Genomic DNA, 27903 nt, shown 5'->3' with positions numbered 1-27903 from the left:
CTGTAAGTTACAACAGGTTTCAAAGAATATTTGTAAAATTGTAATAATCTCAAAGTGAAATAGCACTGTATTCCAAGAAAGGGAAAAAATCTAATAAAAATTGGTTGTAAAACGCTGTGTCTGTAAAGGGTAAACAGGAAACCCTAAAACAGCCCGCTCTGATCTCCGAAGAGCAGAGAGTGAAAAAAAAAAAAATAGCTAGGACGTCAGTGCATATGACGATGCCGACATGTCTGATTGCCGAAAATATTGTGCCCGCTGGGCACTACGAACCGGCATACACGCCGGGAGAAACTGAATAATGAGATACACCACGTTTGAAAGCGGCCGCCAGACAGCCACGACAAAGCGGACGCGGGATAACGACAGCCAGCACGCATCCTCGGGAGCAGCGCCAATCGCTGAAGGCGCAGCCAAACAGGAAAGGCCAGCCGCCCGGCCACTGCAGATTACCAGCTCGCCGGCCCTGACCCAGAGCCAGGCCTAGGGGACAGCTCGTTGATCTGCCAGACCCAGAATCGCAATACCAAAGTGGGGCGAGCGCTGCTTCTACCGTTACCATCACATCTCCACCGTCACGTCTAGGAGCGCACTCGCTGCTAGAGGAAGTTTGGTCGCATTAGAACCGCCTGGGTCTAGGCGCCTTGCCACCGTTAGCGCGGGTCCCCCCGTCGGAGGTTCGAGTCCTCCCTCCCTTGGGCATGGGTGTTTGTGTTGTCGTTAGCGTAAGTTAGCTTAAGTTAGATTAAGTAGTGTGTAAGCCTAGGGAACCATGACCTTATCAGTTTGGTCCCATAGAACTTACCACAAATTTCTGTTTTTCCAGAACCGCCTAGTACGCAAAGTTACTCTCAGATTTGTCAGAGTTCATCAGAAACAAAACGAAAATTGAGTTACATCTTAACAAAAACCAAATTATCTCATAAACAGCAGGATTCACGATAATAAAGCAAGAGCTAATCCAAACTTACATAGGTGTTGTCGAAAACTAACATTTTGAAACCATGGCTGTGTACAAAATGCAAACTGACTCTTGCAAAGAAGAAAATGGCAACCAGCCATTGTTTACAATGATTTTTATTTGCTCAAAAAGCGCCGTTATCTGTTTAGAAAGACAGACTCATATTCAGACGACTGTTCGCGTTTAGATTACATTAGTTGTCAGCCTATAGGCCTTGTGCCACATGGTTTATTACTGTAGAGCACTCTACACCAAGGAATACGCCACAGAAGGGAAAAACAGTCGACAACTAATTTAAACAACAATAAATGAAATCCGAACAACAAGAGCCGTCTGAAATGAATCCGTCGATTCTAAACCGATAATGGCACAATTTGTGTAAAGAAACAGCGTGTTCAATAGCGGTGGATTGCCGTTTGCTAATTTGCAAGAACTAACTTGTATCAACTTACATCTACCAAGAGTAAACAAAAAAAAAAAAAATGCGAAACTGCTACTAGTGAATAAAATTGTTCAATAGGTTACCCGAGAAGACTAAAGAGTCAACAAAAATCCCAAATAATTACTAAGTCAATTAAACCATACCTATTACATAATTTATGGTACAAGGTCAACGTTTCTTTAGATAACATACAGTAGGGAATGGAAAAATCGAAATTATTTAATAATAAGCAACTGTTGTGCCACAGTAAATTGCCGTAAGTTAATGAATCTTACAGTAAAATCATTTGCTTAGGATTTGCGATTGACAGTTCTAACCTCTTTCCATTTTCCTGTTCTCAACATCTCACTCTCTGTGACGAGATGTTGACTCAGCATTTTCAGGTGAGCTGTAGCGACAACACGAAGAATTCAACGGAATGACGGAAATATAGTCAGCATCCTGAAGCAAGCTATACATGTGTGTGTGTGTGTGTGTGTGTGTGTGTGTGTGTGTGTGTGTGTTTGTGTGCACTATGGACAATGACCAATGGAGTATTGTTAAGGAATAGAGTAAAAATTCATATTACTGTGCGACTTGGATCTTTTTATAAATGATGTGTGGATGAATATACATTTAACTAACTAGAGATGGATGTGTGTTAGTAGTAGATTGAGTGATACTGTTTGTGAGTAGTGTACAGAGAGAAAAACTATATTTTTGGTCGGTACTGCAGTCTAGTGACTCATTTCAGAATCACGTGAAGGAATGAGCAACATGCCGCCGTAAGCAGATCCGCCATTTTCTACAATCTTCTCTACACATTTAAGTGCAATGTTACATAGTAAAGCTATTTGCAATACACTGTTAATTCTTCATGTATAGAATTTTATTGTGAGTAAAATGGTATGCATTTTTAGAACTATTTACGTAACATGTGCTCAGTTAAAGCATACTTCGTCGGGTCGTGCATCATTTTATATCTTGGAACAGATGGTCTTTTGCCATGGAACATGTGATGCATACAAATGAACTGAGTTTATTTCTAGTCTTCAGAATCTTACCTGTCTTAAAACTGAAATTTGTGTTGGTTTCCAATAGATTCTATTTGAAAATGTGTTTAAGTTGTAATTGGCTTTTGATGAGATTTATGCTTAATTTATTTCACTTGCCGATTATTAGCGTGTAGTAGAGTGATAATATAACAGATAGACTATTAAACACCGTACTCACTGCATTTTTTCCATTGCAAATTTTTAAGTCTTAATCGAATATCTGTTCGTAGGCACGTGACCATTTTGTATCTTGCAACATGTTATTGCATTTGGAAAAACCTTAATTTTCCGGGGCATTTTCGTAATTTCAGAAACAGACTGCAGCACATAAAACGTTAATGCCATCATTTAAATATAAGGAAATGTATTAGACTTCTGTTTCAGGGCTGCTATCGACGAAAGTTTGAAAAGTTACCAACGTACAACACTCCCGTACTCAGAAATTTTGGAGATAATGCTGTTATCCGTAAAGAAGCACTATCTTAAAAAATTATACACAAATATTTATTCAGAGTTGGAAAGATTTCAGAATAACCCGAAGTTGGGAACTTGTTTTAAATGTTCAGAATTGTAAAATGTGCACTTTACAAACCGCAGAAACGGAGTATCTTATAGCTGAAATAGGAATTTTTACGTTGAAATCAGTGCATTAAGTATAACAACTTGCAGGGACCTGAAGTAAACTTTGTCGTAGGTAAATCAGGCAGGAGATTTCCGTTCGCTGTCAAAATTCTGGAAAATGCAATTAACATTCAAAGGAGATTACTTAGAAAATTCTTGTGCAGCCCATTCTAAAAAAATTATTAGTCAAGTTTGTGGAAGCCATACCAGATAAGATTAATAGGGCATACTGAGAGTACACAAAGGATAACACAAATCGTCTTGGGTATGACTGAGTCACGGAATGGAATCACGGTAACAAAACCTGAAATGACAGAATTTTGTGAGAAATATAGGATTGTACTGCAGGCCCCTAAGCACGTCTCTTGAAGGGTACGCAGCGACAAGATTAGACCATTGTGTTCCGGTGCACTACTAGCAGCTACATTTCCCACTTCCCATACACAGAAGTAAAGGAAAGGAACATTGATACGTGGTTCAGTGGGGGACCACACCCCACCATGCACTTCATAGTGGTTTGCAGTAAATGTAGGTAGATGAATCGTCATTGTTAGTGAGGTTCTTGCAGTCGAAACACAAGTTTCTAAATAGCGATATTGCTTTCTTCTGCTATCAATGCCTTTAGCCACTTTTTTGAGCGATTCACCATTTTCGAAATATTTCCTCCTTAAAACTTCCAGTCTTGGGGCAAGGGGCTGTCACAAAAGCCCAGGATGAAGCAGTGCGCCTGCCGAAGTGGCCGTGCGGTTAAAGGTGCTGCAGTCTGGAACCGCAAGACCGCTACGGTCGCAGGTTCGAATCCTGCCTCGGGCATGGATGTTTGTGATGTCCTTAGGTTAGTTAGGTTTAACTAGTTCTAAGTTCTAGGGGACTAATGACCTCAGCAGTTGAGTCCCATAGTGCTCAGAGCCATTTAAACCATTTGATGAAGCAGTGCAGTTCTAGCTGTGTTTTTACAGCAGATGTTCGAGGTTGAATGATTTTAAGAATCAACACAATTCCAATAGCTCGCTGCTTTCTAACCTTTCTGAGACCCCTGAGTACCATCAGATATTGGACAGTATACCCTACCCTATCCCTCTCACTGCTCCGTCTGCTAAATGAAAAAAAATTTGTAAGGTGGCGTGGTCGCCTGACGTTCATTTTTTACATATTTCGACCTCACCATCGTATTCTGCGTATCAAGACGTTTCATTCGAGCCCAAACTCGATAGGGTAGTGTCAATTTTACATATTTCCATTTAATCGATATGTAAACCTAATAAATAAATTGTAAGTGCACACCAAGCTTAAAAAGTTTGGGCTGGCGTACACAAACATTCAAGACACAACGGCCACTGGAGTTTTTGTTCAGCGGAGGCAACCAGCCCCCTGGAAAGTCAGTAGGAGGGTGAGTTAGCATGCAGCTGCGCCGGCCAGCTGACTGCCCAGGGACCAAAACAGTTTTTGCCAGAGAAAGGGGATAATGGCTTTCGTGTTCACCTTAAGGGCAAAATCCGCTGTATTTTTTGGGAGAGGGCCAGCATACGCATCTTTTTGGTGGACCTAGTGCGAAGTTTCAGAGTTCTCACAGGTGGACAGTAAACGCCTAACAGAGATGCTATATACACTCCTGGAAATTGAAATAAGAACACCGTGAATTCATTGTCCCAGGAAGGGGAAACTTTATTGACACATTCCTGGGGTCAGATACATCACATGATCACACTGACAGAACCACAGGCACATAGACACAGGAAACAGAGCATGCACAATGTCGGCACTAGTACAGTGTATATCCACCTTTCGCAGCAATGCAGGCTGCTATTCTCCCATGGAGACGATCGTAGAGATGCTGGATGTAGTCCTGTGGAACGGCTTGCCATGCCATTTCCACCTGGCGCCTCAGTTGGACCAGCGTTCGTGCTGGACGTGCAGACCGCGTGAGACGACGCTTCATCCAGTCCCAAACATGCTCAATGGGGGACAGATCCGGAGATCTTGCTGGCCAGGGTAGTTGACTTACACCTTCTAGAGCACGTTGGGTGGCACGGGATACATGCGGACGTGCATTGTCCTGTTGGAACAGCAAGTTCCCTTGCCAGTCTAGGAATGGTAGAACGATGGGTTCGATGACGGTTTGGATGTACCGTGCACTATTCAGTGTCCCCTCGACGATCACCAGTGGTGTACGGCCAGTGTAGGAGATCGCTCCCCACACCATAATGCCGGGTGTTGGCCCTGTGTGCCTCGGTCGTATGCAGTCCTGATTGTGGCGCTCACCTGCACGGCGCCAAACACGCATACGACCATCATTGGCACCAAGGCAGAAGCGACTCTCATCGCTGAAGACGACACGTCTCCATTTGTCCCTCCATTCACGCCTGTCGCGACACCACTGGAGGCGGGCTGCACGATGTTGGGGCGTGAGCAGAAGACGGCCTAACGGTGTGCGGGACCGTAGCCCAGCTTCATGGAGACGGTTGCGAATGGTCCTCGCCGATACCCCAGGAGCAACAGTGTCCCTAATTTGCTGGGAAGTGGCGGTGCGGTCCCCTACGGCACTGCGTAGGATCCTACGGTTTTGGCGTGCATCCGTGCGTCGCTGCGGTCCGGTCCCAGGTCGACGGGCACGTGCACCTTCCGCCGACCACTGGCGACAACATCGATGTACTGTGGAGACCTCACGCCCCACGTGTTGAGCAATTCGGCGGTACGTCCACCCGGCCTCCCGCATGCCCACTATACGCCCTCGCTCAAAGTCCGTCAACTGCACATACGGTTCACGTCCACGCTGTCGCGGCATGCTACCAGTGTTAAAGACTGCGATGGAGCTCCGTATGCCACGGCAAACTGGCTGACACTGACGGCGGCGGTGCACAAATGCTGCGCAGCTAGCGCCATTCGACGGCCAACACCGCGGTTCCTGGTGTGTCTGCTGTGCCGTGCGTGTGATCATTGCTTGTACAGCCCTCTCGCAGTGTCCGGAGCAAGTATGGTGGGTCTGACACACCGGTGTCAATGTGTTCTTTTTTCCATTTCCAGGAGTGTATTTCCGGATTGGTCGGCTTAAACTGAGCGCCATTCTCCCGTTTGTAAGAGTAACGCTGATTGGCGGACTATTTCTGACGCAATGTGCCGAAGAATGAGGGAAAGACAGCAGAAGATATACCCCTTCGTTTTTTGCGTGGAGAGGGGTAGTTCTGGTGATGCTCTTGAAGTGGGAACACGTAGTGTGAGCGAGTACGCTCGTGCGTGTACACAGAGAGCGAGGAACAAAGTCTCTACTCAGTACTGCACTGAGAGAGCACCTCTGTCGCTAGCGAATCAGAATGATACTCTATACTGAGTCGCTCATGATTAAGTGTTTGTTCACTGTATTGGCCGCGACAGTTAATGTGCGGTGTGAACTTAGACAGAGTATTAGTTAGAGCTTGTGAGCGAGCATTGAGTGGCATCGCGGTGGACTGGTTATCTGACCAGTGTACCATGTCAATAGTTAGACTAGGGACAGATAGGATTCCTTGACTTCACCAAGTCGTAGTGAGAGTTCGATTGGCGAAGGTCAATCCAGATAGCAAGAGATAGTTTTGTTATTTTTCAGCAGCAAACGATGCTGGCAGCAGTCGTCGCAGCTCACAGTATTGTGCGCTACAGTGTAGGTGAGCCCCATCTTACCTCCATTAGAAGTAACATACTTATTCACTTCACTCCATTATATTTCTCACACGACAGCCTCGACCATACTTAGAAAAATTCAATCAGATAAATATTCAAGTTGAGTAGGTGCGGCTCTCAGCCATTCTGCCGAGTAAATAACATTCTTAAAGAAAAGGGATAAAAGAGTTTTCCCACATTTTGTATATAAATTTCATTAACAGGATTCCTATCCATAAGAGGTAATCTATTCCGAAATAACCTGGAGATTTGTGTATCAGTTTATAAATAAAAGTTTCACTTGATTTTCTCATATTTAAAAGAAAATAATATTTTCTTTCGTTTAATGTTTTTCTCACACTAAATAGCAATGCTCCACTATCCAAGATCCCACTAGCTACGTAGGAAAATAGAATATATTTGTGTCTTTTCCTTACAGCAGACGACTCCAGAAGATATTTATTGCTGAACGTTTTTCAGGCATTTCTGGTATGTTAGGAGCGTCTGACTTCTGTAGTAGTGTGGGGTGGAAATTGCTTCCTGCAGGAACCAAAGGGTACTTGCCAGATAAATCCGTTGCACAATTTGTCAACATAACACCCACATACTGACAATTTTTTTTGAACATCTGCATTTCTAAAACGATGAAAAATAAATGATATTTAGTTTCTGCAGGTGTTTCATTAAACTCGGAACTATTTGGTCAATTACATAAAATGTATTTGCCGTTGCGAATATGGACACCCGTAAGCTGTATAATGAAATGATGACAATGAAAATCTGTGCCACACCAGGCCTCAAACCCAAGTTTCACCATCATCGGAAGCGGTCGCCTTACCATTAGATTCTCCGAGCACGATTCATGGATGAACACAAACTTCAGTATGTCGTCAACCATGCATGCAACGAACATAGCATCGTTCTTCTGAACAAAACAGGACCTGCAATATCACAGTTAGTCAATTCTTATTCTCAGTGCTCCGTTGCCTCTACCTGCAATTGCTTCTCAGACAAGAAAGCTGACTATCCACATTGGGTTCAAATGGTTCAAATGGCTCTGAGCACTATGCGACAACTTCTGAGGTCATCAGTCGCCTAGAACTTAGAACTAATTAAACCTAACTAACCTAAGGACATCACACACATCCATGCCCGAGGCAGGATTCGAACCTGCGACCGGAGCAGTCGCTCGGCTCCAGACTGTAGCGCCTAGAACCGCACGGCCACTCCGGCCGCCTATCCACATTGGGAGTAGACACTTGTTACAAAACATGCTTCCTCTGCACCACTCCTCTCCATAACAACACTTGCTTCATCCACACCCTGGATCCCCATTTAAAGTCAACAAAGCCAAAATGTGCGCACTATACTTAGTACAACTGTTTGTAAATGACTTGATTGTTGGACTGTTTACTTCTGAACTTGCAGAAATTGGAATACTTCAGGCTGCTAATGCTTTGGGTTAAACCAGTGCCACAAATAATAACAATAATAATAATAATAATAATTAATAATAATAATAGTTTACTCATGTTTCTTAGGAGAAGAAAAACTACATAGCCAAGATCGCAATAAAACTCTGTATTGTGGCGCCCTAATAGACTTGATGTGTGATCATATGGATCTAATGTTGTGGCGATTTGCGTACGTGGTAATCTTAACTTGAATTTTTGGCGTACCAACGCATCATTCGTGTCATATGTTGTGCATCTGAAGATTTAATAGAAAGATTTTGTGTGCATCTGGCACAATATGTTCATAATAACCTGTACGAAGACCTATGACAGTAACATAGTCTTACCGAAACTGGTCATCCACAACACAGTGTTTTATTGCGATCTTGGCTAAGTAGTTTTTAGTAAGAATATAGTACAGCCGTTACAGCAGTATAATAGCCATTGTACAGATAATGTGGTGGTGTGTTGTCAGCTACTAGTTTATTGTTGTGAAGTGAACAATGAAGCAATTTATGGTCTGTTGCTGGAGCTATCTAAACTAACTGAAGACATTTTCATAAGATATTTAAGCACATGTGATGTATATGTATCCATTTTACTGTCATAGGTGCATGGTACAATTTACAAAGTATGTTTGTAGAGGGTGGACTATGTGAGGAAGATTTTGTTGATACATTCATTTCACATGCTGTAACCTCCACCACATTGTGTCACGCATTAACGGTAGTATTTGAGAAAAAAATCTAATTATTTGTAACTCATGTAATGCATATTACAGTCTTACAAAATATTGATGGCCTTTTAAAAACAGTTTAGTTTTGTAACTTAAGCACAACTGAAACCTTTTCCTTTTATCGGTCAGAAAATAACATTTTACTGCTCAGGTTGGGAACTGTCACAGTGCCTTCAACAGGCGCTGACGACACATTTTGCAGGTTGCAGCAAGATCAGTCCCTACAGTTCAGATGAATTCAGAATTAGCAACTCCGGAATTGAGCGGCTAGGCCAGAAGACGGCATCCTCAGCGCTCCAGCCAGGCCACCGGAAGGCATAGGTGACGATAGAGGTTGTTGGCAAACCGCACCTCTTCGTGCATCCACTGTGTAAGTAGGACAACAAATATTCATCTGCGAGGTGGCTGTTCAGGCTGGTGCCCGAGCTCTGGACTGCAGTTCTGTCGCGGCCAACAACCTCAACATCTACACTATGCCACACAAAGAACTGGGCTATCAACTTCTGGACAGTCCAACATCACCTCAGCTGGGACACTACTAAGTGATCGGTGACACGCTCATTGGAACTTGGCAATAATTGCACTGTTGTTCTTCTGTCCAACAAGATAGTGTCAGACTGAAGGTTCTATCTGTGCCCGGCTTAGATATTTCATTACTGTTGGCTCTCAATACTTCTTCAACGAAATGCCCCATGAGAGCATGTATTGCGAATACATAGAAAGAAGGATCCTTTATTGTATGATTATATGATAGCGGAACAAACACTGGTAGCAGTTACTTCTGTAAAATATCTGGGAGTATGCGTGCGGAACGATTTGAAGTGGAATGATCATATAAAATTAATTGTTGGTAAGGCGGGTACCAGGTTGAGATTCATTGGGAAAGTGCTTAGAAAATGTAGTCCATCAACAAAGGAGGTGGCTTACAAAACACTCGTTCGACCTATACTTGAGTATTGCTCATCAGTGTGGGATCCGTACCAGATCGGTCTGACGGAGGAGATAGAGAAGATCCAAAGAAGAGCGGCGCGTTTCGTCACAGGGTTATTTGGTAACCGTGATAGCGTTACGGAGATGTTTAATAAACTCAAGTGGCAGACTCTGCAAGAGAGGCGCTCTGCATCGCGGTGTAGCTTGCTCGCCAGGTTTCGAGAGGGTGCGTTTCTGGATGAGGTATCGAATATATTGCTTCCCCCTACTTATACCTCCCGAGGAGATCACGAATGTAAAATGAGAGAGATTAGAGCGCGCACGGAGGCTTTCAGACAGTCGTTCTTCCCGCGAACCATACGCGACTGGAACAGGAAAGGGAGGTAATGACAGTGGCACGTAAAGTGCCCTCCGCCACACACCGTTGGGTGGCTTGCGGAGTATAAATGTAGATGTAGATGTAGAGTTGTTATACGTTTCTTCATCTTGATGAACCTTGGGTTTGGACTTTGGTTTTAAACCCGACTAATTTTTCCGTTTCAACTGACAGTTATTAGGACTTCAAGACTCTGCTCATTGTAGAGGATGTGACTAGAGACTGTTTTTAACGAAAAGCGTTGAAAATTTGAAATTTTATTCGCTCTTTCAAGTATCACAGAACCAATTGTGATTCAGGAAGTCTCTTACTTACAATCATTTATTTGGTTTCACTTACTGAAGGACTAGCAGTCATTTTTATTTTACTTATTAAGAACCATCATTTCTTTTGCTTCAGTGTGGAGAATAGTTTTGTGGAAACTGTGTTCAATATACTTTTGTTTGTTCCCTATAAAGATATTACAACTCTCTTATTTCGGGTGATACGATGGAGGCTTGGAAACGTCTCAAAGTGTGCTCCTCAAGTTATTGTCCCCCTGCTCTCATGGCTACCATTCAGAGTGAAACCCTGTGAAAACCTTTTAATTTTGGCCTTCCTCTTCTATTCTCTGGAGGTCAAATTGCGTGTTAACGCTTCACTGATCCACGATTGGTTTCAAATGTTTCGCACGAAACCGAAGTCTCATCTTTCTGTGACGTTATTTGTCCGTTCGTCCCCGACTGGAGAGAGTGGGCGCAGCGCTGTGGGTCTCCATGAAAGGGAGAGTACTTGGTTCAGAAAATTTTGACGGGCCTGCATGTAGAGGCATGCAGCCGGAAGTGAACGTGCCGGAATTACCGGAGTACCACGGTCTGCAGGCTGAGTGTGAATGGAAACTTTCCCTGAGGGCGTAAAAATGGTTCATTCGAAAACGAGTCTTCAGCAAACGCCTTATTTGCCCTCAAATGACGGCTTTTAGGTTGGAAATTCCGCGCAGATGTTGGCCGAGTCACCGAATCGTCGAACAGCGCCAGCCGCACGGGAAGCAGAGGACGAACGAGGCCAAGTGCCTCCTCTGCGGGTACGGCGCCGTTTCGCGAGCAGGGACGCGTGGATAACGAGCTGGCCGAGTGCGCGCCTGTGTGCCGTCAAAAGCGGGCAGAACGGGCGGCAGCCGTGAAGACGCAATACCAGCTGTCAACACCGGGCGTTCCAGCAGTTCGTGCTCGCATGCTGTGCGAATTCTGATGCGAGGTGCTGTTTTCTTTTGCATGTGTGAAGATGCATAGAGAAATCGAAGAAATACAGGGGTGAGGCCGGCCGCGGTGGCCGAGCGGTTCTAGGCATGTCAGTCCGGAACCGCGCGACTGCTACGGTCGCAGGTTAGAATCCTGCCTCGGGCATGGATGTGTGTGATGTCCTTAGGTTAGTTAGGTTTAAGTAGTTCTAAGTTCTAGGAAACTGATCACCTCAATGTTATGTCCCATAGTGCTCAGAGCCATTTGAACCATTTTGAACAGGCGTGAGGGAGACGTCTAAACCAACAGGTATAGGATTAGAAGCATCCAGCCTCAATAACAAGCCGGAGCCCGTGGAAAAGGCAAATTTTCCCTGTTACATCAAATGCCCGGAGATGCAACACTACAGCGTCGTCGTAAGGCCTCTGTTTTGGTTGGTCGATTCGGAGGCAACACTACAGCGTCGTCGTAAGGCCTCTGTTTTGGTTGGTCGATTCGGAGGAGGGGATCAAACAGTGAGGCCATCGGTCCCATCGCATTAGGGAAGGACGGGGATGGAAGTCAGCCGTGCCCTTTCAAAGGAACCATCCCCACATTTGCCTAAAGCGATTGAGGGAAATCACGGAAAACCGAAATCGGGATGGCTGGGCGCGGGTTTGAACCGTCGTCCTTCCAAATGCGAGACCAGAGTGCTAACCACTGCGCCATCTCGCTCAGTCTAAGGCCTCTGTAGTGAGGAAGGAACGGAAAAAAGCTTGCGACAAGTTACGACGTTGAGTCAGTCCTTGAAGAGTACTGGTGTAGGTGGTACTCGTTCCGCGAAAGGCAGGTACCTTCTTCCTGTCCTTGATTAATGCGCTTGTAATCAACACAGCATTTAGAATGAGATTTTCACTCTGCAGCGGAGAGTTGTGCAAGGTTCGCAGGAGAGCTTCTGCAAAGTTTGGTTCAAATGGCTCTGAGCACTATGGGACTTAACATCTTAGGTCATCAGTCCCCTAGAACTTAGAACTACTAAAACCTAACTAACCTAAGGACATCACACACATCCATGCCCGAGGCAGGATTCGAACCTGTGACCGTAGCAGTCGCGCGGTTCCAGACTGTAGCGCCTAGAACCGCTCGGCCACTCTGGCCGGCCACATTCTCTTGTTTCTCATTGTAAGCTAAACGTAAAAAAAGAGCTTTTCGTGTGCGTGCAATGCCGTAGATATTTCATAAGTATACATATTTTATTTTTATGCGGGCCTCACGTATGTAAAGCATCTTTTGCGTTGCAGTCTATAGGTAAAGCCTCCGAAAGCGAGAAATGTTTTCCAGACGATAGCTCTGTCTGTGAATCACGTTAATGCCAAATACTAAACACTAACCACAACCGAAACTAGAATGGTTTAAAAAGCATCGCTGTTCCTGGCCATTTCGCAGCTTGCGTGTTACCTTGCTCGCGGGTTCACGGAGTATCCAGCGAAAGGACTCGTGGTGTATGACGAAGCGTAAGAACGGACCACCTGTGAACAGAGAGACACCAAATTTAAAATCAGAAACTTCATTTCGATTCTATCGAGAGGAGCAGAAAGTCAAAAAGAGCTTTTTTCGTTCGTCGCTAGATATGGGAACTCATAATGAAACAGGAAAGAATAAGTTGTACCCTATAGGAAGAATGCCCTAAGCTTGAAGTCAGCTTCGGAAACTTTGAAAATTGTAAACCAGAGTGACCAAAGCGGACTTTGGATTCATCTCATCCTTAAACGGTTAGAGAGCACCTTGATCGTTGCTGTCCACGTAGACAATAATGTTTTATGCGTGTAACCAGCCTAATGTTTACATTTTTAAGGAAAATGATTATGGCTGGCCGCTGGCTTCTTCGCGTGAAACGTATGACCATAATTTACAGCACCTGACGAAGGCAGCAAGACCAGTGCTCGAAAAAAGAAGACGTGATGAATATTTCGCGAATGCACAGATGTAAGGCAATGATATCAATGATATTTAGTTCTGTTATTCTGATACACGTAGCGCTAGAACTTAAGCCAAGTAAGAACTTGATATGTGAAGTGTTTCATACGGTTTCTTAAAGTGTTCATGTTACTTGCGTTATTCATATAGATAAACTATAGTGCCATCAAGAAATAAAAACTGTGACAGAACGACGGTATAAAAATTAATTAGGAGATAACCGCGTGCAAGTAGATTACCGCCCTTGTTGGTTGATAAAAAAAAGTCATGTGACTAGGGCCTTCCGTCGGGGAGACCGTTCGCCGGGTGAAAGTCTTTCGATTTGACGCTACTTCGGCGACTTGCACGTCCATGGGGATGAAATGATGATGAGGAGACAACACAACACCCAGTCCCTGAGGGGAGAAAATCTCCGACCCAGCCGGAAATCGAACCAGGGCCCTTAGGATTGACGTTCTGTCGCGCTGACCACTCAGCTACCGGGAGCAGACTGTTGGTTGGTGACCAAACGCAAATGTGCCAGCGAATTTCTCACTGATGTTCGAATTCTTTTAAGAATAATCCAGCTGATTTTGTGCTCCAAATTTGTACCGTGAATGTCACAAGGGATCACCACATTAGTCACAAAACTCATTGGTTTCCGAATTGCTCTTGTGTATTCTGGCAGTGAGTTTGATGATAAAATATGGTAATAGGCTCACCGTGAATGTCACGAGGGATCACCATATCAGTCAAAAAACTCATTGGTTCCCGCATTGCTCTTGTGTATTCTGGCAGCGGGTTTGATGATAAAATATGGTAATAGGCTCACTGGACAAAATTAGTCACCCCAGTGCGCACGCACAGATGAATCGTTAAGCCTTTACAGATGGGGCAGCGATCGGTTGTCGGTCTCAACCACGCGCGCACTGCTTTTACGTGAGCATAAGGCACTAGTGGAACAATCGAGGCCAAGAAAGACGACGTCAGAATTGTGGCCGGAGAAAGATCCTGACGGGACCGGAGACGTGTTTCACGGCTTATGAGTCAAAATCGCTTCCAAACCCGACAGGAACTGCTGCAGGCAGTAAATGAAGGTCAATCCCCACCTTCAAAGAGGACACTGCGACAGTAACTGCATGCAATGAACATCAGCAGTCGGTCTCTTCGAAAAAGGCCATTACTCACACAGGCACACATAAACAACACACCAGGCTGGAAGAATATGTGACTGGTTATATGAACTCTACCTCATTTTATCACATCTCGATTGGCCTACAAAATCACCTTACTTGCACTCCATAGAAAATCTGTGGGACGTACTGGAACAGCGAGTTTACGCCGACATGAGCATCCCTGCAATTTTGAGGAATTGCGAAATAAAATCCTCAACGAGGAGCTTCACCTCGAATCGACGTACTACCACAACGTTGTGGACCCCTTTCTAACCGATTCCAGGCGGTTATCAAATCCAGGGGCGGAATTACACGGTATTAAATGATCCTTGTAACGATATCTCTAGGGGTGACCTTAGTGTGTGTACAAAGTGGCAAGTTCCACTGTAGGTTATGAGATGGATCACGTGAAGGATAAATGCAGAGCTATACCGTCTGGAATTTTTATATGCATAAGAAAGCAAAATGATGTGCAAATTAGGTTTCAAGTTGACGGCTGCTTTACATAAATCGCAGTGTCTCATAGTAGGGAAACGAGATGTACAGCTGAGATACATTTTGCATCAATTACATATCTAAGAACATGCGTGAGCTTCGTTTCAAGCGGAACAAGGAGTGCAAAAATAAGTGTTATGAAAGAAAATTGAAAATACTTTTACTGCGAAATAAGAACAAAACAATAAGCCAAATACGGTTTTCTTATAAAATATTTTAATTACCTTGATCTCATAGACCTATTACTTTAAAATTGATTACTAGTTTCAGTTGCTAAGCAACTATCTCGATATCTGTAAAAGTAACAAGAAACAGAAAATTCCCTTAGGTTAAATTGTCTTTCAGAATATTCAGGAACACTCATTGTTCGGAAGTAATGACCGTTAAGTAGTGATAATATTCTCTATGATCTTCAATAAATATGTTGCAACTTGGGATACAGAAGGTGCCGGTCCGATGGACCGCTTTGAGCTTGTCTTGACGCCATTAATAAATATAGACCTTAATCAGAAGCATATAGCTAAGGTAGAATATTCCAAATTTTTAGGTATGTCCATTGATGAGAGATTAAATTGGAAGAAACACATTGATGATTTGCTGAAACGTTTGAGTTCAGCTACTTATGCAATAAGGGTAATTGCAAATTTTGGTGATAAACATCTTAGTAAATTAGCTTACTACGCCTATTTTCACTCATTGCTTTCATATGGCATCATATTTTGGGGTAATTCATCACTGAGGAATAAAGTATTTATTGCACAAAAGCGTGTAATCAGAATAATAGCTGGAGTCCACCCAAGATCATCCTGCAGACATTTATTTAAGGATCTAGGGATATTCACAGTAGCTTCTCAGTATATATACTCTCTTATGAAATTTGCTATTAACAACCAAACCCAATTCAAAAGTAATAGCAGTGTGCATAACTACAATACTAGGAGAAAGGACGATCTTCACTATTCAAGATTAAATCTAACTTTGGCACAGAAAGGGGTGAATTATACTGGCACTAAAGTCTTTGGTCACTTACCAAATAGTATCAAAAGTCTGACAGATAACCAACAAGTATTTAAGAAGAAATTAAAAGAATTTCTGAATGACAACTCCTTCTACTCCATAGAGGAATTTTTAGATATAAATTAAGAAAAAAAAGAAAAAAACAAAAAAATAATTAAAAATAAAGAAAAACAAAAAACACAAAAAATTTGTTTTATTAACTTAAGTATGTTGTTAAATTAACCTAATTATGTCATGTATTGGAAAATTCGACTCGTTCCACATCATTACGAAATATCGTATTCATGATCCATGGAACTAGTATTAATCTAATCTAATCTAATCTTGCACAGAAGGCAGCGACATGCACTGACGTCTTCCCTTGGCCCTCCGTACGCGCGCGTCGACTGGGAGGAAGCACCATAGCCAAAGCGGCAGACCTTAATAAGTACTTTTACCATTTATGACCAGTACTCATTTATTTAAAAGGTGTAAATTACAATCTTTGATTTTTGTCATTCTTTAAATGGCTACCTTCTCATAGTTGCTCTTGTATGTTCCTGACTGTACTGCGAAACTGACTTTTATACTGTGATTTGAATTTTTCCTATACGTTGTCGTACTTATTTTATAATTTGTATTATACATCATATAGTTAATAATAATTCTATTTTGTTACTGTAATTGCAACTGTGTGCACTTGCGCGCTACATTTTGGTCCATCTCGCACTTTTTGACTAGCGCTGACAAGCACACACAGCAGTTAGTGTTTTGATGGGTCCAAATGTGGACAAACACGCTCGACCAAATTTTCATATTTTATTTTACGTCTCTGATACAAACGTTTAGAATTCGTAACGGGGATGTGTTAATTTTATATTCATGCACATTTCTTAATAAGCGTGGTATGTTCTTATGTTTACAATTCTCAGTTTTCAATTAATTTATGTTTTTAAGCTGCTGTAGTGTCTATTTTTAACGAAAGAAAATGATTCGGTTGTCTCCATAGGCTCAGAAACGCATTGTGTAACTTCGTTGGTATAACCAACTATGTATCGAAAACCTGACTCATTAGCGAGCGTAGTATGTTTTCATCAAATTTATTTGCCTGTTTACATAATATTTCTTAAAACTGTTACTTGTTCACATTGATCTGATAAGTATTTTCCATCTATTTACATAGTTCCGAGGTACACTATCAGACGATGCCAGTCTACCTCTTGCTGGACGTTGACACAGAGTCTTTGCCATCAGTGTGGTATGTTACCCCTACTTAACGGTCACTGCTTTGAAATAAAATATGTTCTCGAAGATAGTTAAAGTCAGTTTAACTTATGGCGATTTTCTGTTTCTTGTCAGCAACCGAAGCCAGTAATCATTTTTAAAGTTATCTTTTTTCCGATCAAGATGATTAATTTATTATGTAATTTTTTTGTAAAAAACAGTTTCAGAAATATCAGGTACTGCCAAAGTAAGGGTATTCGCCATGAAGTAACACCTCCAGTTACACTTTTACATCCGATGACCACTAATAGTTTAGGCCTCCTAGGCCAATTTTCGTGGGTTACGACTCTATCGCCGTGGTAGCATCATTATACTCCGACTACAATAGACTCATAACCCCTGGAAAATAGCCTAGGCGAACAAACCGATCGTGGTGATTCAAAGTGAAACTGGTGCTGTTATTTGATTACAAGTAATTGCTGAAGTTGCGGAACCTGCATCATCATGTTCCACTTCCTGGGAAAGAAGAAAATAACGCTACTCTGGTGAGAGGGTCCGTCTACGTAGCTGAGTGATCATCACGTTTGACTGGCATGTGGAGGTCCCAAATTCGATTCGCAGCACTGCCAGGGATCAATCCTTGGTGGAAAAAGTGGAACAAGGGGCTCTTTTCCTTGTGATGCAAGCTGAGGAGCTACTTGACCCAGTAGTAGACACTTCAAATAACGATAACTGATAACTGCCGGGAGAGCGGTGGTGCTGACCTCAGGCCCCAGTACACCACATCCAGTGATGCATTGGCATAGGATGACACGGCAGTTGGTCGGTACCGATGGTCCATGAGTCTTTTAGGGCTGGAGTTTACGTTTTACTTTTACTCCGTTGAGTGTGAACATCTATGTACATCTGCTAAATGAAAATCGCTGAGTATAGTATTGCTCCAATCTGTACATAATAACAAGATTGGACCCTCCTTGGGATACTGTCCACAAGGTGGGAAAGGCATTGTTTCCCATTTGGTTGATTCTCAACTCTTGGAAGAAGTTGTCCATGAAGTCGGCGCTGTTTTCGTTCTCGTCACCAGTGACGAACCCACAGCCGAACCGTTGACGGCAGGCCTGGACAATGGGTTGGAGGATCATGTCGAGATACTGCACAGTCCTGTACCATCGGCAAGGGGCACCCGACGTCCGTGCAAGATACCTGCCCTGAGACATGATCAACTCACCTCCCTGCCGGTCCCGTGGGGCTGCATATCTGGCACGTGCAACGGTACAGGAGTCATACTGAACGTCGTGAGCAACCCATTGTTACAACTGAAATTCCAAGAACATAGCACAAACTGAATGTTGCCATATTGTCACGTCATTACCGTTTGACAAAATCACAAATGCTGTTCGTTACTTGCAGACACCATTGAAGCTCCGTCGTGCATTGCGCAATTAACGGTCCAGGAAGAAGACCATTTGCAACAAAATATCGCTCTTCCTCGCTGTGCAGACGATCGGAAAAATATACTTATGTGGATATGCTGTCTGTTCTTTCGGACATGTCCGAAAGAACAGACACGATAAAAGTATGTAGTTCTGGCAATACCGGCCATGACCTCCTTCTTCTGTGCGGATGTACACGTATTCCCCGAACTCTTACGGGACTTGGTAAGAATGTCTTCCATGCGTAATAAGTGTGTTGTGGTGGGACACTACGAATGTAGTGTGTGGACATACAAGGTGAGAAAGTGAGTCTCGCGGGAGGCGTGCGCGAGATAGTCCCTGCAGTCACTCTATCCAGTGTTCCCTCGGTGGCTCAGATGGATAGAGCGTCTGCCATGCAAGCAGGAGATCCCGAGTTCGAGTCCCGGTCGGGGCACACATTTCACCTGCTCCGTTGATATATATCAACGCCCCTCAGCAGCTGAAGGTATTAATATAATTCTAAGATCAGAACATATCGGTGGGAAATTCTTCCCCCCCTGCAGTACCGGCTTGGCAACCTCCGATTACCATCTTTCGGTTCCATTAAGGGGGAGACGCGAGATCAGCGCTACGAGACTGTGGGGCATGCTCGGCAAACGGTGTGTCACTGTCTTCGGAAAGCTGGAACGGATTTGCGTTGTAAGGGTATTTTCAAATTTGCAGAACGATGGAAAAAATGGGGGCAAAGAAACGGAGGTTGTCTTGAAAAGTTACAGAAAGTGTGCGGGCTAAGATGACGTACATGGTTTGCATGAAAATGAAGACCAAAAAGTTTAAAAACTGCTGCTCATTACATTCAGTATGGTCCCTGCATCTGTCCGCCTCCAACACTCTTCTTCTCAGAACTCAGGCGAATCCTTCACTCGTCGGTGAAGACAAAACATTCCATTATCCCAGTTTCCATTCCAAGGGCATACTTACAGACATTTTTCGCGCACCACGATACTGGGGAGTTTGAATTGTTGTTCGTAATGGGCACCTAGGAGGCAAATTGGTACCGTGGAGACATTTGTGTATTGCCTGGACCGATGCAGCCTTCCCAAATGCCTCTAAAAAGGCAGCTACTGCAGTATCATTCGTCGCGACAGGTTCAGCAACTGTACTGAAATTTTAAAAATTTTCATCCTTATTTCACTGTCGTAGTCGCACAGTATTTGTGATATGAGTTGCTTCGATTAATATTGGATCATCCTCAGATTTATTTAGTTACGTATGTAACGGCTAGTCATATTGTAAAAATAACTATGCAACTGAGAAGGTAAAATAAAGGATATTTTCGAGAACAGATTACACATATTTTAAGAAAGGAACTAATCATTAACTCGCGAGGTGGGCTGTACTTGAAGTGCCTTGATACTCCCATTTCTCTAACAACTTGTTTCACTCTGTGTTTCTGCGATTGCCTATGCGTCGTATTCTTCCAAACCCTGTTCGCAATTTTCGCTGATCCAAACCGTAACGACTAAGAGAGTACCCCTTTAGAGATCAGAGTGGTCACAGTACCAACATAGGTACAGAGATTATTTGAATTTCTTTCCATTAACATTTCTAACTGAAGGGCACGTTTTCTTACTTAGCTGGAATTAAATGATGCGGAGTTACGAGCGATGTTGATGTACCTTACTTTTGCTTCTGCGCCAAAGATCTAATGCACCGAGGCTCCAGCAGCCATTGGCCTCAGTCATTGCTGCTACTTAACATCGAGCTTTCTTCCGTTTAGGTATTTTACTGGTGCACTAGTTATTTATGTTCGAGAGAGATGAATATATGACTGGCCCTTCACCTTCATTAGCAGAGTGCCGGATGCGCATGGCTCTCACTCGTACCAGACTCATTAGCAAGACGCAACTGGCTTGCAGGCGATGAGGAATGCAACTTCTGCCGATTAAGTCCGCTTCCTCTCTTTAGCTCTCTCCGACGCCCTTTGCGGGTCAGCAGAGCTGTAGCGACTACACAGCACAGCAACACTCTACGAATGGCGCTACAAAGATCCCAGGGTTCCCTGACCTGTCGCGTATCATCCCTACCATAGCAACTGAAACATTTTGTTACCGTATGGAACAGTAAACAAAAACTCGTCCCGAACAGGCCATGAAGGCCCAAAGGTACCGACCGGCCGCCGTGTCATCCTCACCCATATGCGTCACTGGATGCGGACATGGAGGGGCATGTGGTCAGCACACCGCTCTCCCGGCCGTATGCCAGTTTCTGAGACCGGAGCCGCTACTTCTCAATCAAGTAGCTCCTCAGTTTGCCTCACAAGGGTTGAGGGCACCCCGCTTGCCGACAGCACTCGGCAGACCGGGTGGTCACCCATCCAAGTGCTAGCTCAGCCCGACAGCGCTTAACTTCGGTGATCGGACGGGAACCGGGAACAGTAAATAGAATATTCAAAAATTCCTATTTCCAAGGCTTTTAGTGTACGCTGAACACACAACGTAAAGCTGGAGTGAGAATGGCTAAAAGTGAGAAAGAAATTAGTGTTATACTCTCCAGAGTATTCTACTCTGTGGGCAATTAAAAATTACAACAGGAAATATAGCAAATTACGAAGTTCTAATTATTCGTTTAAGGTATAGAAGGGAGAACACATGATTAAATTTGTGGTTGATTTGTGGCTTACAGGGTGTGAAATTCAGTACGCAGTGCTGCCATCTATAGCACCACCAACAGCTCTAACACGGCTGGACAGCAGGTCGAACTGAGCTTGGATGACAGATACTGGGTAAGTCATTCCGTTTTGCTTCAGCTCTGAACTAGGAATCATCAGTCGTGGCGCCTGGCAAGTGGTGGAGCACCAGTCTCTTGGAAACTCATGACGAGATGTTCTCAATGGCTGGGAAATATGGAAAAACTACGGTTCAGCGCAACAGATAAAAAGTTCTCAGTATCGAGGCAGGGCGAAACAAGACTGGCAACATGCAGCATAGAGTTATCTGGTTGAGATATGTCATGGAGATCTCTAAGATAACGCGCACCACCCTTAACATTTTAGAAATGTAACGCCTGTTGTCCAAGCTACCATCTATGCGATGTAGACGTGATCTTGTTGTGCATTCATTGGTACCCATTATCATCAGGCTATGTGCTAGGCCTGTATGACGATGACGAATAAAATACAGCAACGTCCGTTCTTCTTGGGTCCTCTCAACACGAATACACAGCAACGAAAACATCAGTTGTAAAGAGTAGGTGAAAAGTAACGAAGCAAGTGGTGTTATATCGTCCACTGAGAAAAGGTAACGTAGGTAGATCACAAAGAAGAAGGCCGGAAGCGTGAGGGCAGAACGGAAAGCAACATAACAGCTACGTGTGCAAGGAGAAGGAAAAGAAGAATATGATGAGGATAACGATGATGATGATTACGATAATCTTCAAAGAAACTGATATGTACCAGATCGTCTGGCAGAATGATATTAACGACAGCTCACAAAAGGTGTACAAGCAGCCTTTCTTCCATATTTAGTGACTAATGATTCCATCCACAAGCCCTGGCGGGGCCATCGGTACCGACAAACCGCTGTGTCATCTTCAGCTACAGGCGTCATTGGATGGTGCATCTAGAGGCGTGAGGTCAACAGAACTCTCTTCCGACCATTGCCATATTTCGTGACCGCTACTATTCGATCGAGTAGTTCCTCAGTTGGCATCGCGAGATGCAGTACGCCCGTTCCAAGCGTACCACCAAGAAAAAATCTGACAGCTGCGGGAATCGGAACGGGGTCGTTTGCATCGCCGTGTGCTGCTCTGACCAATCAGCTACGGCGACGGAAGACTCAGGAAAGATTATGAAAGACGCACTCAAAACCCATGCTATCACGTATTTCACAGTGATCTGCAAAACATGTGCATACAGAAATTTGATGCTGACAAATGAAAGAAAAATTTAAGAAAAGGCGTCACGAAGTCACCAAAAGCTGCTGTAATATGAGTTTATTTATGGACAACTACCTTCGGTCAAGCGGCGATCTTCAAGTCACGGTTACATTACGTCAGGTGAAAAGAAGGTTTCTTAAAGTCAAGTACATAATTATCACTTGTTGCATTTGTGATTTACACACTATATGAACAAAAGTATCGGTACACCTATTAGTGGACAATGATATGGGGTGTGTCCACCTTTCGCCTTTAGGATGGTGTGAACTCTGCTGGGGGCACTTTCAGCGAGGTGTCTGAATGTGCGTGGAGGAACGAAATGTTCCTCTATACACACTACACGATACTGTAAAATATGTACATATTCTTCGGCATCAGCGTTTTCTTCGGCACAAGAAGGGGACTACACCCTAACCTCGAGAAACACCATCCATACCATAGCAGCACCTCCTCTGTACTTCACTGTTGGCACTACACTACAATGTTCTTCAGGCATTCCCCACACCCAGACCATTCTATCTACCTGCCACGGGCTATAGCGCTTCAAAACACAGTCATACACTCTCCGGTAGCACTGCTCTTAAAGCCACCTCAAGCGTCGTTTAGCACTGCCTACAGAAATGCGTGCCTTGTGAGGAGCCGCTGAACCACTGTTATCCACTCACTGCGCTAGCTGGACAGCTGGTAGCACTTTGGAACTCACGAGTGACTCCTTCCGCGGTGTTCACGAGATTTTTGTAACCACTCTCCCCAATGTTCGGCGGTCCATGTTGGTCAGTACACAACTTCTACCTTGTCTTGGTTTAGCCGTGCTCGTCCCTTCGCTTTTCGGTTTCAGAAACGCATAAGCCACAGAGAAGGCGGATGTAGAAGGACTGAAATGTACCTGATGGAGATGTTACTCAGATGACATCCAGCGTTCGAAGTCACTGAACCCATCTGACCGATGCATTGTGCTATTACCGCTTCTCTGCTACAACCCGATAATCACCGCTTTCTTTTCGTGACCTCTCATGGTCAGTTCGCATTAGATAGGTTTATCGGGATACTATTGATCAGGTAGAGCATATGCTTTTATTATCTTATAATGATAAGCGGTGTGTCACTTACACGTACATCCTTTATCTCATAATGAGAATTGTTGCATTGGAAGAGGCAGATACGGAACGTTGCTTTAACCTCACGTTGTGTTAACCAACGACTTGACGAAATTCCCTCGACTGAAACTCGTTGTCCATCAATAAACACACATAGCGGAAGCTTTTGGTGGTTTCGTGATGGCGATATTCAAATACCGGGTAGTTATAATGAAAGTGCAGCTACTCACGGAGATCCAGCGTGGGCTTTAATTATTGTAACTTTGTAGGTATACTAACGCGATAATGTGTAACCGATTTACGCCGGAAAAAATTAGTTCCAGTTTTGGCCACCAGGTTCAAATCTGGAGCTGTGCAGCATCTCGTCGACGTCTCCGGTGCTCATATTGAACAAACTGTGAAAGTGATCGTTAGTAATAAAATCAACATTACGGCTTTCTCACTTTTTTTTACTTTTTCTGCCCATGTCGCATTCCTAATCCATTACAGATGGAAACATTTGTATACATCTTTCTTGCATTCATAGCTTGAGATTTGCGCCTGGAGGTCAAAACTGAAACTTATTCTTTTCTCAGAGTAGAACGGTTCAGCAAGGACGCATCAGAATATCTACCAAGTTTCGATGCCATACGATGATTACAGCCCACGTTGGACCTCCGTGAGAAGCTGCAGTTTAATTACAACCATCCCGTACATTGAAGCTGTACAGAACTGTTTACATTAAATATATATTAGAGACAAACTAAGCTGAATATCTTTTTGAGTGTGGAGAGAGCGAACCATTACGAAGTGCAACATTCAGTGTTCTTGACAGCGCTGAAAAATCTGAGTGAAAAGGCAACATTAACATAGAAGATTTGCAGAAGGGGCATGTTCCTTAGCTGCTAATCTTCAGGAATGTCGCTGCCTATTACAGTGTATGTGTGATTACGCATAGTTTCTCACACAAGAATCCGGAATATATGGGGGTTATTCAGAAAGAAAGGAACGATCGGTAGCGAAGTGGAAACCACAGTGGAAGTCCGGTGAAGTTTTGCACAGGTGTGTTGGGCAGTGTCTCTAGTATGCCCGTCGATCGCATTTCGTCGTTCTTTTTAGTTCTTAGCACACAGGGAGCACATAAAGATACCTAGAACAATAGTGTCTCCCGCCAAGTACGAGGGCCTAGTGAAAAATTTTGCCTGAAGCTATGCAGCCAACATTACATAACTGTCCTGCGTTTTCTTCTTCAAGACAATTCTCAGCCGCATTCTGCAGAGGCAATGAAGATGCTCGTACATCGTTTTCAATTGTAAATGTTTGATTACCCACAATACAGCCCGTAATTGTCTCCCTCTGAGTTTCATCTCTGCTCACATGAACCGCTGGCTATGAAGACAACATTTTGGCACAGGCAACGAGCTGCAGGCCAGGGTAGAGAATTGGCGGAAAGCACTGGCGGATGTCTTCTATAAAGAAGGTATTGGAAAGTTGGTACAACGCTACGACAAACGTCGAAGTCGGATCGGCGACTATGGAGATAAGTAGCTGGAAGTTGTAGCTAACGCAACCACTCCACCTTCTACAGGCATTTTAACGCAATCTTCATCACTCTTCAGTGAACACCGTAAACAGACGTCAGAGGGTCTCCGATCTGGTGGCCGTGGGGGACAGAAAATGAGGCAGGCACGACATAACCATCTGGCTGTCAGGAAGTGACAGTCGTCGTCGGTTACAAAACGAACGGCCCCACCTCCATATTTGCGCTCACATGGCGCAGCAAAAATTTTGTCGGCTGCCGCACGACAAAGAGATCGCAAGCACCGCTGCGCCGCGTCCCTGGAGCTCAATGTCAGCGCCATTGTGTCCGCACACGGCGGCTGGTCTTCCTCCAGGGCCTCGACAGTGCCGCTGACTGACGCTGCGTCATTTCTCGTGACACGTTTTTTTCCCGTTCGTCTCCGCCGACCTCGCGGAAATTGACGCCCATGTAATCGTCAGATCGGTAGACACACTCGCGGAATTCGCCCAACTTAAATGCGGTATCTGGAGATCGTATCGCTCTTTTCCGTAAACGGAAGCCACGAGAGGCAGTCCAGCCAACATTTAACGCTGGCGTTTAACGAGTTTCGGTGTCGAACGCGAGCAGCTGGATCGGCGTCCTCGTTAAGTGATTGCGATCAGGCGGGCCTTGGGCAGCGGTCGGTTCGTGACGCCCCCCACCGGGACGAGCCGCTGCAGCCCGGCCGGCGGCCTTTCGGGGAGAGCCTACACACGGCCTCTGGTTGCTAATTGCTCTCCGGACGCCCTTATACGGCCGTTTCTATCCTCCCTTCTTCGTTGTCGCGTGTCGCCGACGGTAAGGACGAGATGCTCTTTCGAGTCGAGCCGCGTCGGCGACATCCGTCGCCAGCGTTGTCCTTGTTCTGTACAGTAGGAGGCGTGGCCTTAACTCTGACGAACCGGCACAGCTGCGTGTCGAGGTAACGCTCTGCAGCGTATTGTACTGCAGCAGCTCCGGAAATTCTTTACTGATTACTAGAACGCACCTTTTTTCTTACGGTAAACTACAGTTTTCAGAAAGATAACACAGAGTGAAATTTCTCCTCTAGTTGCAAAAATACATCTTTTCGTGTACCTCTTCCCGCTTCTAGTGTGGCTTACGGTCTGACGCATACACTTCTCGTGATCTACATTTCAGCGCCTTCGACTACACAACTGCAATGAGTGTGAAATGAACATAATGATGTGTAAGGGTTTTTGTAGATGATTCCGTGATGGAAGTTAAGGGAATATGTGAAAGTGTTCTGTCACATAATGTACTAACAGAGTTGACGGTCGGATCTCCATCAGCAGGGCCCCACCATCCAACATTATGACAAATGGCTCTGAGCACCATCGGACTTAACATCTGAGGTCATCAGTCCCCTAGAACTTAGAACTAATTAAACCTAACTAACCTAAGGACATCACACACATCCATGGCTGAGGCAGGATTCGAACCTGCGACCGCAGCAGCCGCGTGGTTCCGGAATGAAGCGCCTAGAACCGCTTGGCCTCCGCGACTGGCAACATTATGACACATTTCGGAACTTAGCTGAGGACAATGGTGCTCACTCTGAATCTTTACTCCACCATCTCTCGTCCCCTTGTGAGCCGTACAATTCATGAAGGTTTATTACACGATCAAGGTCCGAATCGTCATTCTCTGTTTAGAGGGCCAACACAAGCATAAGTTAACTACGGGGATGATTTGGTTGGAATTCACTTTTAGAAAGTACTCAAAGATAATGTAATGTTCAACCATTCATTTAACCACTTTGTTGCTATATTTGGTTATGTGGTTGACCAGTCAGTTTTAGACAAAACTCGTAAATCATTTAACAGAAATTTTATTTTCAATGCGTGATTTATCTGCAAAACGGGGATATCTTAAATAAGTGTCTTCTGAAGTCGATAGCCTATGTGTTCAATGTTTCATGTTCAGTTTAAGTGAGCAACAGATGAAACAGTATGAGTCAAATTCTTTCAGTACGCATAGTGAATATATTTTCGTAAAATACAGGTATTTGATAATTTTGTTGTTCATTTGAAACGAATTTCATAAGAGTTTCGCATTTATTTATTAGTATATCATTGCTCGTGAACAAATGCTTCAACACACCATAAATGAGAGCTTCATTTAAACCTGTGAGACCAGATTATTCAGCTGGTATGGAAATAGGTATAGATTCAGTAGCAACCGAAATACAAACAGTAGACGGCCACAAAATGTGTTGCCGGCCGGTGTGGCCGAGCAGTTCTAGGCGCTTCAGTCTGGAACCGCGCGACCGCTACGGTCGCAGGTTCGAATCCTGCCTCGGGCATGGATGTGTGTGATGCCCTTAGGTTAGTTAGGTTTAAGTAGTTCTAAGTTCTAGGGGACTGATGACCTCAAGATGTTAAGTCCCATAGTGCTCAGAGCCATTCGAACCAATTTTTTGAACAAAATGTGTTCAAGCGAAAATTATGTAAAAATACTATCAATGTTTTTTCCGCTTAGCTTATCTGCAGACCTGTCTACATTGAAATTGTCAAGGAAGAGGTGAGACACGTGACATGTTAAACTCACGTAATTCTGACACCACAGAAGGATGTTTTCGAAAGCTAGTACTACAAAAAGAGTATCTGTTTGGTCAATGCTTTTATCTGGCGGTGATTGAAGAAATAAAGATTCACCAGTGGATTTATGTAGTTCTTTA

At 44.1% G+C, this 27903-nt stretch overlaps 1 protein-coding gene across 1 annotated transcript in view; it reads right to left on the bottom strand.

Moving 5' to 3' along the window:
* LOC124718985 overlaps positions 1-27903 on the bottom strand; it is a 1052919-nt gene that overhangs the window by 700534 nt on the left and 324482 nt on the right. Inside the window, exon 3 of the mRNA XM_047244688.1 lies at positions 12848-12918. The gene's annotated coding sequence lies outside the window, so the exon portion shown is untranslated. The remainder of the gene's footprint in view (positions 1-12847; positions 12919-27903) is intronic.

Source organism: Schistocerca piceifrons, chromosome 1 (assembly GCF_021461385.2).
Source record: "Schistocerca piceifrons isolate TAMUIC-IGC-003096 chromosome 1, iqSchPice1.1, whole genome shotgun sequence".
NCBI classification, from domain to species: Eukaryota; Metazoa; Arthropoda; class Insecta; order Orthoptera; family Acrididae; genus Schistocerca; species Schistocerca piceifrons.
This window is presented reverse-complemented; position numbering and strand designations above follow the sequence as displayed.